Source organism: Tenrec ecaudatus, chromosome 2 (assembly GCF_050624435.1).
Source record: "Tenrec ecaudatus isolate mTenEca1 chromosome 2, mTenEca1.hap1, whole genome shotgun sequence".
NCBI lineage: Eukaryota > Metazoa > Chordata > Mammalia > Afrosoricida > Tenrecidae > Tenrec > Tenrec ecaudatus.
Window position 1 is genome coordinate 179,722,581 of NC_134531.1, and position 14,999 is coordinate 179,737,579.

A 14,999-nucleotide genomic window follows, 5' to 3' on the forward strand; every position below is an offset into this window, starting at 1 on the left:
AGAGAGAGAGAGAGCTAGGCTATCCCAGCACAGGCAGCAAACAGCAAGGCAGGTCACCAACCACCACACAGGTCACCAACTTTCAGTCCTCAGCTCCGGAGACATAAATTTTATTCGAGTGGTCTTAAAGGGATCTCAACTTACAGCGATACAGTCACCTGCTAGGCGTCCCACAGGTAGTGTAGCCTGTAAATTGAGGCACAGAACAAGCAAGGCAGCCACGCTGGTCCGATGATCAAAGAGTGAAAGACAAGAAAGGTGAGGCTCAGGGAGCCATTTATCTCTCTGCTCCTCAATTAATCCCACTTGTGTTTATCGGCCAGGCTGGCACAATAAACTATCTCAAGTGATAATGACCAGAAAAAAATTTAGAAAATGGTAACAAACAAGCAGTTTAAAGTGAAAAAGAATAATCGTAACAACCAGAATTTTAAAAATGTTTATCAAAATTAAAATATTCCCAAGCAGAGGTGTTTATTCTTAGTTGGCAAATGTTACTAATTTATTTGCCTTGGTCTGGTAAATGGAGAGCTACTGGGCGGTGCATATGGTTACGTGTTTGTCTGCGAACCCAAAGACTTGCTGTTCAAAGCCACCCAGAAGCTCCTGGGAAGAAAGGCCTGGCGATCTACTTCCAAAAAATCAGCCTTTAAAAATTCAGTGGAGCACAATCTCCATAAGTCAAAATTGACTTGACACCAATTATCTTTTGCTAGTAAAGGAAGATAGGTGGTAAATAAGGTGGTGGATATATGAGTGTGGCAATTGCGTAATCTTCTGGCAACTTGAGCAAAGGGGTGGAGTCTAGTCTATCAAGCAGGTCGTAGCCAAGGATCCTGCTGTGTGGGCCTGACTTTCTCCTGAGGATTCTGGGAACTCCTCTCTTCATCCTTGGAGGCAGGACACACCCTGTCTCTGTGTCACATTCTTGTTGACAAGCCACCTGGAGCCATGCTGATAGCAGGCAGAGCTCTGGAGCTGGAGGAGCCACTTGGAGATCTGCACCAGGGCTGAGAAGTTTTTGCTGCCACGGGATCCACCTGTTATCCTCCTGCATTCAACAATATTGCACCTGCTGTGTGAGTCTAAAAAGGAATCTATGGACTAGTAGCAGACATATGGGCTAATATCAGACTTAAGGATTTGAGCTGGACTGGGGTGGAGTATTTTCTCAGTATATAATTGCTCTTTGATATAAAGTTTTCTCTTACACACATATGAATGTCACTGGATTTGCTTCTCTAGTCAACCTGATCTAACACAAGCAGCCTGCAAGGTCAAGATTATTATGAGATCATATAGTTCAGGGCTCAGTATTCCATAGGCCTGCTTGGGACTGGGACGGACTCTGGCTGCATCAGCACCTGTGAATGTACTAGATTTCACTTCTTTGTGATTGTTGAACATGAGTGAAGACGTTGACGCTAATAAGTAACTACCTTTCAAGTAAAATTAAGTTATGTGGAGTTAAGTTGCACCAAGGCAATTCAGCAAAAACGATAATGAACAGTTTCTACTTTGGCTATTAACACGGGGGATTTTATCGCTCTATCAAAACTTTTTGAGTTGTTTGGTTGAAACAACGCAAAATGGCTTTGACTAACTTAAGCAACAACAAAAACACCAAACACTTCATTTTAAGAAATCTTGTCAGTCTAGAGAATTGGACAAGAAAATGGGCAGATGCCAAGGTAGCCTCAGGGCTTAGGGGCCATGGACCCAGAGGAGCAGTTCCTCCTCAGGAAAGGAGCCAGCAGGGTGGTGGTGAACGCCCTAGGCAGCTAACCCAAAGCTTGGTAGCTTGCGTCCCCTAGTCCCTCTATCACCTCGGCAGTCAGCTTCGCTTACTGCTCTTATTTGTTGCTCTCACGTCAGTTACAACTCGTGGAGACCCGTCTGTCCAGAGTCGGACTGCTGCCCAGGAGTTTCAAGTTTGCCACCTTTCAGAATTGCATCACCGGGCCTACTTCTCCATGTGCAAACCACCGCATTTTTGACTCATACCTGCACCCTTACTGTTTGTCCCCTGTAGGGTCTCCTATAGGGTGTATACCTGCACACATATTTGAAGTTAATTACTATTTTTTTAAAGAACAGTTGTAAGTTTATAGAAAATTTGAGCAAAATTTCCCAAATACTTCCTCACCTTTGGCCAATTTCCCTATGTTTACCATCTTGTATTGGTGTGATGTATTTGTTTCAACTGCTAAATCAATGTAGCCACATTTCAGGCAGTCCCCAACTTACAAAGGGGTTCTATTCTGCAGATGCAATGTAAGTAAAACAGCCTATTTTGGAATTGCCACGGGGAGACCTGCACCTGAACTAAGATGCTTCCACAACCACTGGATGCTATTTGGGGTAGTTTTCATACGTAGCTGTGTAAATAGCAGTGAATATTTCGGGGGGCATATCTGAGAATGATGGCAGCAGTACATCACATACTGCAACCTTGTATTCAGTACATATTACTAATAGAAAATAAAACAATAAAACAGAGCCGTGAGTGTGGTTCATTTTACCACAAATGTGTTGTAAGGTGGAGAACTTCCTGTATTATTATCTGAAATTCATATGTTACAGTCAGGCTGGCTGTTCCTACTGTGTGGGTCTATGAGCTTTGGCAAGTGCATGATGTCATGTGTCATTACAGAACTATACAGAGCGGTCTTGGTGCCCTGAAAAATCACTTATGCTCAACCCATTCATCCCCCAAATTCCACTCTCCCCTGGAAACCCATGGCAACCACTGGTCTTTTTATTCCCTCACTTTCTCAGAATGCCAGTAAGTGGAATCTGGTAGTAGGTAGCTTTTTTCAGAATGACTTTATCCATTTGGCAATATACATCGGAGGTTTGTCCCCATCTTTTCACACTGGAGAGTTTATTTCTTTTTACCTTGGAATGTGATTCCACAGTATGACTGTATCACAGCTTTTTTATTTATTCACTTAGGTGAACATAGATAGTTATGTATGTGTGCTATGTGTATTTTAGAAGATATTCCAAGTCTATCCTGTTCCCATACCTCTTATATGTAATTTAACATTATAAATACGACTCTTTGCATAAACAGCAGACTTTTATTTGATGTACTTCATAATTTTGTTTCTTAAGAAAGCTATTATTAGAGAAGGATACAGAAGAACGATAAAAAATATTTTCACTTACAAGACTTCAAATGGTAGAGGTTGAAAAAGGTAATTTAGACTATGGCTATTTGGCAATGGTAACAGTTAAGACAGTTGAGAAGTCAGAGACAGAGAGGCAAGCAGAGGGGCCCTGGGAGTTGGCGTTTCCTTATCCCCACTGAGAACAAAAGTTTGAATTAAACAAACACTGTAATTATCAGAATACCAAATTAAGGAGCTCTGGTGGCATAGTGGTTATGTGTTAGACTGCTAATCACAAGCTCCACAGTTCAAAGATGCCAACCACTCCAGCGGGAGAAAACTGGGGCTTTCTCATCCCACGAAGCGTTCCAGTCCTGTTAACCCCCAGGGCGGGTCTCCCTGTCCTCTAGGAGTGCTGTGACTCAGAGGGCATGGGATCAGGATGGCCCTGAGTGTAGTGGTTTGTTGACATCAGCTTAACGAAGGAATCTCTACTGGGAGCAACTAGAGACCACTTCCAGGCACATCCCACTCAAGTGGCTGCTTGGTCTTTTGTTTCAAGGAAGTGAAGTGGGCAAATAATACTTCCTAAACTTTCCAGTAGACAGAATTTCCAAGGGGGTCAGTTCTTGTGGCCATCTAAAAGTAATAGTCCTACTACTAAACCAAACAAACCCATAAGCCATAGGGATAAGGTCTGCATTTGAAGCTTATTTGTATCTGAACAGACTGAATAAAAGAAAATCATTGAAATGCTTTTTTTTAAGCGAATCTCTTAATTATAACCAAATAATTTGGAATGGGTTCTGTTTATCCTCATATATTAGGGATCATTAGATAAAACACAGAAATTGCCAGAGAGGATTAACGGGGTTCTTTTTGTTTATTTGTTTACACTTTCTTCCTGGGATTTATAAATTCCGCCAAGGACAGGAGTGACTGATTTGAAAAAAACAATAAAATTAATTAAAATATAGAAAAGCGAAAGACTTGGTAAATGATCCAGATTACAACTTTGAACAAACATCAAAGGAATTCAGAGAACAGACTTAGCATTTAAAAGCCTAGTGAGGAAGGAGGTCTCCTCAATGCCTTGTCTCCTTCCAGAAACTTGGGAAGGAGCTGTCAGAACTTGGGGAGGAGCACAGAAGCCCCCACTGTGTGTCAGACCTTGGCGGCTGTGCAGTCCTATGGTCAGCGCTGCGGGAGTCCTTGGTTCTCCAAGGGATTCATAGCTCGGCTCGATCACGATTCACAGATTTTGGAATTATGACTTTGCTTCCTCACCTGTGAAATGGAATTTGCCGTGTGTAGGATTGTTGTGGTAATTAAATGAGAGAATGATTGGCCAATATCTGGTCTTCTCAAATACTAATTATTATTTGTACCATCGTCATCGTCATCTCTGATCAATGTGATAGAAACCTAGTGAATATTTGATACCCAAATGAATGCCAGAGAAATGAAACTTTTTTTTTTGGTTTCCTAAATTATACTTAAATGTCTAACATGAGCAACTCAATATGATCCACAAGCTTGATTTCTATAGGATTCAGCCAAGATACATGAGTAAAATATATTGAATATATGAACTTGAGAAAGCTTCTTGGTTGGTCTACCTTTTATTTTCAGACTTGTGATCTCCTCTGCTTGATAAAACTACAGACACAGAGAAAACACCAGTGCTGTGAATAAAACAACAGTCAAGACTCCGGGAAATGACAACTGATGAGGGCACAAAAATCAGGGATGCACCATCAGGATTGTCTGGAATGGGGAGGACTGTGGCAATGCAGAGACCCCTAACCCTCCCAGCAGAGACACTCTAGTCAGTTGCAGGGAGTGTTCAGAAGAACTTGGAAATGTATTTTAGTTTTATTTTTCTGACGTGGTGTCCCCAATGTTTTTCCATAGCTACTTTTTGTCTTTAAACACTGGGCAGGCAAATGTGATTGTCTGCTGATGATCTAGAGCCAGAGTCTCAATTCTGTGTCCTCTAGGGTGGAGAGTAAGCCATTAAAATGCAAATCCCCTTGGGAAGCATAGCCCCTGGCTGTACTCTTATCAGCATGTGTCACTAGGGAGAGGATTGGGGAGGTGTGAACTTCTGGGTGAGGTAAGATAAAAGGACAGGTAGGAGGGAGCCAGAGAGGGAACTTGCCTATGCCACCATTTTAGCTAAAACTGACCTTGATAGAGAAGACTGGTGCAAAAGGAGAGCTATTTTTGAGTAGTCATCAGGGGAATATTTCAAAATAAGAGTTCTTGGGAAAGGTGAATAAATTTAAAATGCTCTTTTACAGTCAACTGAAAGTATAGGTAAACCATCCAGTCGGTCAGCAAATTGCCTTCCAGTTGATTCTGTCTCAATGCAACCCTATTGTTGTTGTTGTTGTTGTTGTTCAGTGCCAGCCAGTCCGTCCCAACCTACAGTAACCTTATGCACAACAGAAGGAAACAAAGTCCGGCCTGTGCCGTCCTCAAGAGTGTTCCGATCCATGCGCGCACTGTGGCAAGCTTCATGTCAATACAGCTCCTTCGGGGTCTTCCTCTTGTTCAGTTTTCACTCTCTCTATGTTACCAAGCAGGATGTTCTTCTCCAGGTACTGGGACCCCCTGACAATGTCCAGAGTGTGTAAGATGAAGTCTCTCTCTCCTAGCCTTGATGGAGCACTCTGGCCATACTTCTAGCACCCCTGTAAGACAGCGTAAAACTGCTCCATAGGGATCCCAAGACTGTCGATCTTTTTGGAAGCAAACTGTCTTTCTTCCTAGCAACATTTGGTGGATTCAAACTGTCAACCTTTGGTTAGCAGCCTAATAGGTCATCTTGCAGGTTCCTTTAGTAAGTGGAAGGAAGTTTTTAGACCACTCATTTAGAAAGCCAATTTCTATGTACCAATTTAGAATTGCTTTCCATGTCTCTCCATTTATTTCATTTTTGTTTGTTAGAGACCCAAATATATAGTGCTTTCTTAGTTTATGAGATGTTTGGAGAAATTGGGAATTCTCTGTTGCCTGTCCCATTGCTGAGCATGTTTCTGACGTTAGGTTGGTGCTCTTGTTATTGATAATGGCCCTTGTCACACAGTTGCAGAATGCCTGTCTTTGGTCTGGTCGTGAGCTGTAGTTGGGGCAAGCATCTAGAAGACCCCTTCTCTGCAGAAGTAGCCAAGGCCCTGCTTCAGTGTCCTGGCTTCCGGCCAGTGCGCACATCATTAATTTAGGACCCATTGCATGTAATCTTCTATTTAAAGAGCTGGGCAAGAAAACATACTCTCTTGGTCCTTCAGGAGCTTAAAGTCTCAGTAAAGAAGACAAACCAGTATACAATAGCCATGCAACCTGTTACTTACAGTAAATTATTGGAAAGTATTACCTTGCAAAAAGAACTATCACATCTTGGTCCCCTTCTGTCCTGACTAGTTAATTGGTTTTATGGTCCCCCTTCTTTAGTGACATGGTTAATTTTGTGTTTATTTATAACAGTAGAATAAGATAAGTGCTTCCGGAGTCGTTGAAAATTAAAGAACTCACTGTTTTTAGAACACTAAGTATGCAGTGCCTGACGCATAGTACCGACGAAACCAACCCAAACTCACTGCCATCTAGAAGATGCCAAGTCATAGTGGCTGACTAGTGCCAACCTTGTGACTCCCAGCCTGTGTGAGCTGGGTGGACTCGAGAAACAAATGCGTGGACACACATGTGTGTAAGAGAGAGCTTTATCTCAAAGCGTAATTGTAAGTAAGAGAACATCCCAGCCCAGCACAGATCAAGTCCACAAATCTAATATTAGCCCATACGTCCAAAACCAGTCTGCAATTCCTCTTCAGACTCGCACAGCTCATGCAATGACACAGAATGCAATGACACAGGAAGACCACAGGTCAGTGGGTAGAAAGTGGAAGCATCTTAGTGCTGCCATGGGTCTCCCTCATGGCTTCTCCAGCTCCAAGACTATCGTATGACTCCATGTTTTCGTCATCAAGAATACAAAGCAGAGTCTGTGTGTATCTGGCCTCCAGTCAGCTATCTCTGTGGGGCTTCTAAATGAGGTCATCAAACTGCAACCTGATTGATAGGCTAGATTCCACCCTTTCATAAGTTGACAGGAGATTTTGTAACTGCCACACAACCCAATGTGCAACCACGATGCCATTGGGGCTCCACAGTCCATAGTAAGGGCTCGAGTAATAAAATAATAATAAAATAATATGTGACTTGCCTTTAGACAGAGTTACAGATAAGGACATAAGAATTTAAATAACAAGGTCATTGTTATTTACTGATGAACTATGGTAACATATATTCAAGACAATAAAAATAATTAATTATAAATGATTGTGGTAGTTATATAATGGTCTGTTAATTTGAGAGGAGTAAGAGTATAGGGGTGGATTGTAGCCTGTAAATCAGGATATAGCCATGAGGGTTCCATATGGGCATGACCTCCTCCTGAGGATTCTGGGAAATCCTGTATTTTTCTCCCCGGAGGCTGGAGACACACTCTTTTTCTCAGCTCACTCCCTGCGAGAAATCCCTGAGGAGAAGCCACATGGACCTCCCCTGATGCAGCCAGAGCCCTGGGGGCTGGAGAAGCCACATGGAGACCCCTAGCAGCACTGAGATGCTTCTACTGCCACTGGATCCATAAAACTTTACACCCCTAGCCTGTGATCTTCCTGCATTCGGCATCATTCCATGTGTTTCATGAATCTTAAGAGGACTTTATAGACTGGTATCAAACATATGGGCTAATTTCAGATTTATGGACTTGATCTGGACTGGGTTGGGATTTTTCCCCAATATTCAACTGCTCTTGTATATAAAGCCTCTTTCTTATACACATATGAGTGTCTATGAATTTGTTCTCTAGTCTACCTGGACTAACACAATAAAGATTCAGGGACATATTGCTAAGGTTTGCAATATGAGTGTTAGGGCCTGTCAAACTCAGAGGACCATCTTCTGAGTGAAATGACACACACAGGCACACATAGCTTTATAGATGCACATATATGTATTAATGTTAATTGAGAATAGCTCAGTGATTTGTGTACATGTACAAGTCCACCATACATTCTGTGAACTGTTGTTAAATGCTGTCCATTTAACTCCCACGCATAGTGACCCTGTGTCCAACAGATTACAACGCTGACCGTGCTGTGTCATCTTCACAATTGTTGTTTGAATCCATTGTTGGAGACACTCTGGCAGTCCATCTTGTATCTTTTGCTGATCCTCTCCCTTACCAAGCATGATGTCTTTGTCCAGGGATTAGCCGCTCCTGATGTGTCCATACGACATGAGATGCGGTCTCATCACCCTCAGTTTTAAGGAGAACTGTAGCTGTGCTTCCAGACAGAATCGTTTCTCCTTCTGGAAGTCCACAGTGCTCTCAGTGTTCTTTGCCAACACCAGAATTGTTCAAATGTGTACATTCTTTTGTGATGTTCTTTATTCATTGTCCATCTTTAACATGATAAGAAATATTTCACATTGGTATCCTGCCAGTTCCCGGAGTCTTGCTTTTCACTAAACCTTCAGTGTGGCTTGGATTTCATCGATTTCATCGATACCATTGGCTACCACTTAAAGTGGCTGAATGTTGACCAGTTTTTAACAATAAAGAAACTCTGGTTATTCTGTCCATATTCTTTAGATGCTTCGTGTTCCATTCAATGTTTTGCCTATAGGATCCTTCAATATCTCAACTGAAGGCTCGAATTTTGTTCTTTAATGATAGCAACTTGAGATATGCTGTGTAGGTTCTTCCTTGCTGGCTTGGTAACTCCACATATTTTCATATTGCCATATACGCTTTCAACTTGGAGTTACCCTTTGACATCTTCTCTTCAATTGTTTAACTTGATTATTTCTTCCATTTGCATTAGCCACTCTGTATCCCGTTGACACTCGCTCTGGGTTTTTCTTTCTTTCCTGTCTTTTAAGCAGTTCTGTCTAAATTCACGTAGGGTATAATTCAGGTAGCATTTTGGATCTTGTGAACTCACTTTATTTTCTTTAGCTTCACCTTGAACTTCTGTTTGTGCAATTTATGGATGGCCGATTCCACAGTTAACTCCTGGCTTTATTTCTGGCTGGTGATATTGAGCTTATCTGTCACCTCTTCTTACATAGAGACCCTTTCATTTGAAGAGGCAGCTCTTCCCTGGGAGTATCCCGAGTGACCTCCAACCTGAGGGGTGCACCTTCCGGCACTCATAATCTGTTTCTTTCCACGGCCTGTTCTCCGTCTGGACACTCCCCTGTTCACCATGGGTGATGACTCTGATATTTGAAATACAGGTGATACAGCTTACAGCATCACAACATGGAAGCTGCCACAGTCTGATAAACGGAGGGGCAAAGTCTGGTCTGTGCTATGGGAATGTGGGTCTTGTGTGATTATTTCATTAAAACCCTGTGGGGGCCCATTTCCCTTCCTCCTGCCACTGCCACTACTGCTGGGAGCATGGGCAACGGCAATGGTGCGGGCAGAGGCTGACCAGCAGGAGCAGCCTGTTTTCCACAACTGCTGCCCCGCACTTGCTGACCACACAAACCCAAGCGCCAGGGCCAAGAAGCATGTCCTCTCCTCCCATGCTAGTGTTCCATCTGTGGTCGATCCTGTAACAGTCTGGTTTTGGGATCTTAAAACACATTTAAAAAGCAACAGCAACAAAAACCAGTACCATTAAGCTGGGCCCTACTCATAGCAACCCTAGGGGCGAAGCAGAGCTGCTATGTAGGGTTTCAGAGGCTGTACATCTTCACACCAGAAGTCAGTCTTGTTTTTTTTCCCATGGAGCCACTGATGGTCTAAAACCACATATCTTTCAGTTAGACTCATATTTAACACACTGCACGTCATCCATTAAGCAGAGATAATTAACGAACGGAGAGCTGCTTTCCTTAAAACAAAAAGAAAACACTGATGGAACCATGGGCACTTATATGGTCAGATGTTACCTAAACGGATATGAAGCCAAACATAGCTGGATATGGGGTGGAGGGCATATCCACAAAGCCATGACAAAATCCATGTATAGAACATTTCTGTGAAGCATATTTAGCTCCTTTCTTCTCTATATTACATGCTCTCTCTAAATTGATTATGGTTCTTATTTCAATCATAAGGAATTTGTCTTGCCAATTTTTAAGTTTATAAAATTTGTAATTCTTTAAAATGCGTTCCTTTATATCCATCTTCATTCACTTACCATTTCCCTTACTGCTGTCCACAAGCTATATAGAAAAGTTCCAGTTACTTCAGATCCTGACTAATAGTTCAGGCTGCCAATTATTCAGATTAGATATTCCGGAGAAAGTATTGTAGTATGCACTTGTGGTTTTAATTTGTCTTTTCTCTGTGTCTAATGATAGTTAACTCTTTTTCATTTGTGCAGAGGCCATTTGGATATTTTCTCTGTATGTGTTGAGTTTCTTTTTGAAGTAGCTGATCAAGTCTCTTCCCCATTAAAAAAAAGGGCTGTTTGTTAATTGTCTCTTTCTTGTTAATTTCTTCTTTATGCTAGAATTGAGAATATGTTTTCTCAGTCTATGAGTTGTCTTTTCACTCTCTAAATGGGGCCTCAGTGAAATAAATCCATAGCTCTTAATGAACTCCAACTTGTAAACATTTTCTTCTATGAATGTTTTTGTGTGAATTTAAAAAATATCTGCTTATCAAAGCATCCCAGATTAGTGTGTGTGTGTGTGTATATACATATATTCCTTTTACAGGTAGCAAACGCCAAGACTCAAAGGCTCTCAAAATGTTTGAAAATACATGTTATTTCTAGGAAAAATTTTGCCTAAATAATATCAGATGTTATCAATACTCTTCCCAGTGCTTTATTCTAAATATGGGAGATTTGGATTATCGAACTAGTTCTCTGTCTCTGAGATGTGTTGACTGTTTGGTGATGCAGGACTTGTCTCTGAAGTACCTACCATGTTCTACAGCCCATCATTTCACCATGGATACACCGTCTGGAGTCACAGGAGAAGATGCCTGCTATGAGATGTAGTCAAGAGCTTCTTTCTCTATTATTTATTTTTAAAAGACATTTATTATAAGATTAAAAGAATTCCCCAAAAAACAATATGTTACATTGTTTAAGATAGATTCATAATTTTCTAAGTAGTTGGATTAGAACATCCTGTGATCAAGAGGAGCTCTACTTCTGTGGGAGTCTCTTCGCATGGACAGAAGTAACTGTCCTACAGGAGATACGATGTCAACTTCCTTTGAATGTCGATGAGGCACCCACAGGTGCATTTCTCCCTAATGTATGGCAGACCCATCAAGAAGGTTGCTACACAAGCCATTTGGAGCAAGATATTTAAAGGTAGCACTTGTTTTCTTTTCAAGTTTTCTATCCAGTGTTAATGGAGGAGTGGGGTTGGGATCACAGATTTTTCTCTGTTTTTGTTTTCTTCATATATTTGAAATAAGCTTTTATGTCACCAAAAGCTCCACGTCAACTTCCGATTTGCTTTTCCTTCTTTTGTTGTTGTTTTTGTTCTCAGTCACTCAGACCAATATTTACGTCGCAGGAATATGAGCTCCGGAGCCTGATTTTAAAAGGAGACACGGTCTACAGTTACACAGCCCATCTCAACAAATGAGATCGGCAACAACACCCCACCCCACCCCAAAGGTGGTCCTCTCCTGAACCTTCCTTTTCTCCTCCCTCCATATCCAGATGGATGTTGTTTAAGATCGCAGTAAAGAACAGTCTAGGAAAAACAGAGGACATGTTCAGCAATCTAAAAATATTGCCACAGAAGCTAAGAACTCCAAAAAAGGAACAGACACGAAACAACACATAGATGATTAGAACATGAATAGTTGTCGTTATCAGATGCCTTGTAGTCAATTCCAACCCATAGCGACCTTGGGCACAGCAGAAGGAATCTGCCCAGTCCTGTACTACCCTCCCCTCAAAACTCTTCCTGTGCTTGAGCCCATTGTTGCAGCCACCGTGGCAATCCATCAAGGGCCTTCCTCTCTTCCACTGCCCCTCTGCTTTACCAAGCATCCTGTCCTTTCCAGGGACTTCTTGACAACTTGTCCAAAGTGTTAAGACTAAGTCTCGCCATCCTTGCCTCTAAGGAGTACTCTGCTTCTACTTCGTCCAAGACAGATAGGTGTATCCTTATAGCAGTCCACGGCACTTCCACTACGCTTCTCCAGCACCACAATTCAAATGCATCGATCCTTCCCCCGTCTTCTTTGTTCAACGGCCAGCTTTCACACGCAAGACGAAAAGACTAAGTCGAGAAAACAGAGTGGGCTCAGTTTAGAGTCACACAGTGAGTCAATGATCACGAAGGAAGGCTTTCTGATGGGCGACAGCGGAGAGGCAATTTTGAAGAAGATGACATTAGATTTTCTAGAAATGCAGGGCATTCTCCCAGAGAAGAAATGTAAGCACACAGGCCAACAGTTCTCAGCCAGGTATGAGAGTCGGGGGCCCCAATGTTAAATTAATGGGTTGCTGTACTTGCTTCTGTTCCAATGTGTCTTCTGGCACTCAGTTTGAGGTACAGAATAGTACTGTCGGTATGAGAAGACATCGTGTAAAGTCCCTGTTGGAACCAACTTGTGGTTTCAGTTCTAGTTTACAAAAGGGAAAAATGAAAATTCCCTCACTGTGTTCTTTAATACCCGTCACCATCTGCCACCGTGTTCTGAATGAATGTCTCCGAATCCTAGAACTCAGATAGTGGAGGACCCAGGGGGGTTTACATTGCTGGTAGGCCTGTCACACCAAGAATCTAATGGAGAAAATTTTATATATCTGAGTGGAGAGGGAGAAAGAAGGATTGTATTACAGCAAGCTCCCTCCTGGAGAAGCCCAGGCTGAGCCTTGTCTCAAGTCTACAGAAGGCTCAATTGAACATCATGGAACATAACTTAGATGGAAAGTATCTGAGAAGGGCTTGTTTAATGACCTCACATCAGAAACCTATTAGAATATGTGGTCCGTTGGAAGTGTTTTTCTATTCTCTTAAAACTGGGCTTATTATTTTTCTTCACACAAAAATATGCACATTATTTAAAATAGATCAAATGCGCAGCAAGAAAAATGTACAGAAGGAATGAAGACTCACTAGAAAAATATCCCATTTCAAATTAACCAGTTATTCCTTTTGTTGACTATTGTTTCCAACTTCTCCCTGTGACAAGGTATTTATACAATTTTACCTAACTGATCTCATGCCACACCAGCTTATTGGCAACCTGCTTTTTTCATTTAATGACATGTCAAGACACCTTTTTCATCTCCAATGTATTTAGATCTACATCATTATTTTTAATGGTTGCATGGTACTCCTTTGTATGGATAAACCATCATTTTAAAAAAGAAAACACTAATCTGCTTTTGAAGGACCTTGGTATTGTTTCCAACTTTTTTGCTATTATAAGCAGGTTTTAATGAACACTCTTTGGTAGTAGCACTGGCCCTTTTATTTTCTCTGGATAAATTCCTAGAATCTGGAAACATCTTTAAACGGTTTGTAGATAATACATAAAAGTGTCCCCCAATACCTATCAACCTCTTGTTCTGTTTTTAATCATTTTGTATAAAATGCATATGGCTCTTCCTGTTGACTTTCCTTTCCATCTTCAAAGATTCTGCCGAACAACGCTCCCCCTCAGAGCTTCTGGCTTGAGGATGTAAAGAGCATGTGTTGGTATTTCCCGTTCTATGTTCAAGTTGCTAGAAACAGTTCCTAAAGTGTGGGGCAGACAGGAAGTCTAGTTTTATAAAGTCAGTTTATAGGAAGTCTAATAGCAGTTCAGTGGGATGCATAGTAGTGGGGGAAGCATTTTAGGAGCATGGAACTGAAAGAAAAATGGGCAAAGTGTTTGGAGTATGCTAATTATTTCGAGAAACAAGTGAGGAAGAGGGAATTAAAAACTTGTGGCTCAGGCTTGGTTCCTGTTTTCCTGTCCAAGCATACCACTCTTCTGGTCCCTTCTTGGTTTCTACTCCATCCAGGGAATGTCTGAATCCCTCCAATAAGACAAGCTCGCTCCTATTCTGAGAATGCTGTTTCCCCTGCCTGGTACCTGGGGCCTCTCCTTCTTGTCCTTCCCCGACTCCTTGCACACACACACATTCCCCACCTCCTGAGATATACCTAAAAAGGTGTCCCTCCTGCATCCCACTGTGCAGGCCATTCCCATTGAAAAGATAACATTTCATTTGTTTGGAATCTGATCATCAGACAGAATTTGTGTGGCTCAAACCTCTATAACTAGCATCACAAAAATTTTCACTAGATTTGAACAACTTTTTAAATTTTTTTCTCTGTCCAGGGGTGACACCTCTGGATGTAGTGCCTACATCCATCTTATTAAGCCTCTTATCATGAAGATCCAATCCAGGCCTTGGAAAGCTGGGGACACTCATGAATGTTTTTCATGAAGGAACGCTAAATCAACAAAATGCAAAAGTCAGGGAAGGCTTGCTGGAATGCCCAGGAATGCCAGCAGGGTTGGGACTGAAGGTGCAGAGTCAGCCTGAGCCTGTGCTAGGAAAGGTCTGGGATGAAGGGCTCTCGGGAACTTAAAAATCACAAAGTACCGACATCTTTTACTAGCGTCATTTATCCAACTCGAGAATCTGGAAGGACAAATTACATTTGTAAAATAGCGTCCTTATTTCTCTTGTCTTACACCTTAACTGAGCACAAATGACCATTTCCTAGAGGGGTACGGCAAGCTTCTGTGATTTTCTGGGGATGCCTCTGCCCGCACTAGGAGAAGTACAAATACAATTGGAACTGTAGCCAAGACAAAACCCTGCAGGAGTCATGGATAGCCTAGCCTCTTCTAAAATGATGTTTTCTGGAAAGCGGTTTTAG

The 14,999-nt window shown here is 41.8% G+C and overlaps 1 pseudogene; it reads left to right on the forward strand.

The window, feature by feature from the left end:
• The first annotated feature begins 9,604 nt into the window (after positions 1 to 9,604).
• The window catches only part of LOC142440208 (large ribosomal subunit protein eL8-like), a 74,183-nt pseudogene continuing 68,788 nt past the window's right edge, over positions 9,605 to 14,999 (forward strand).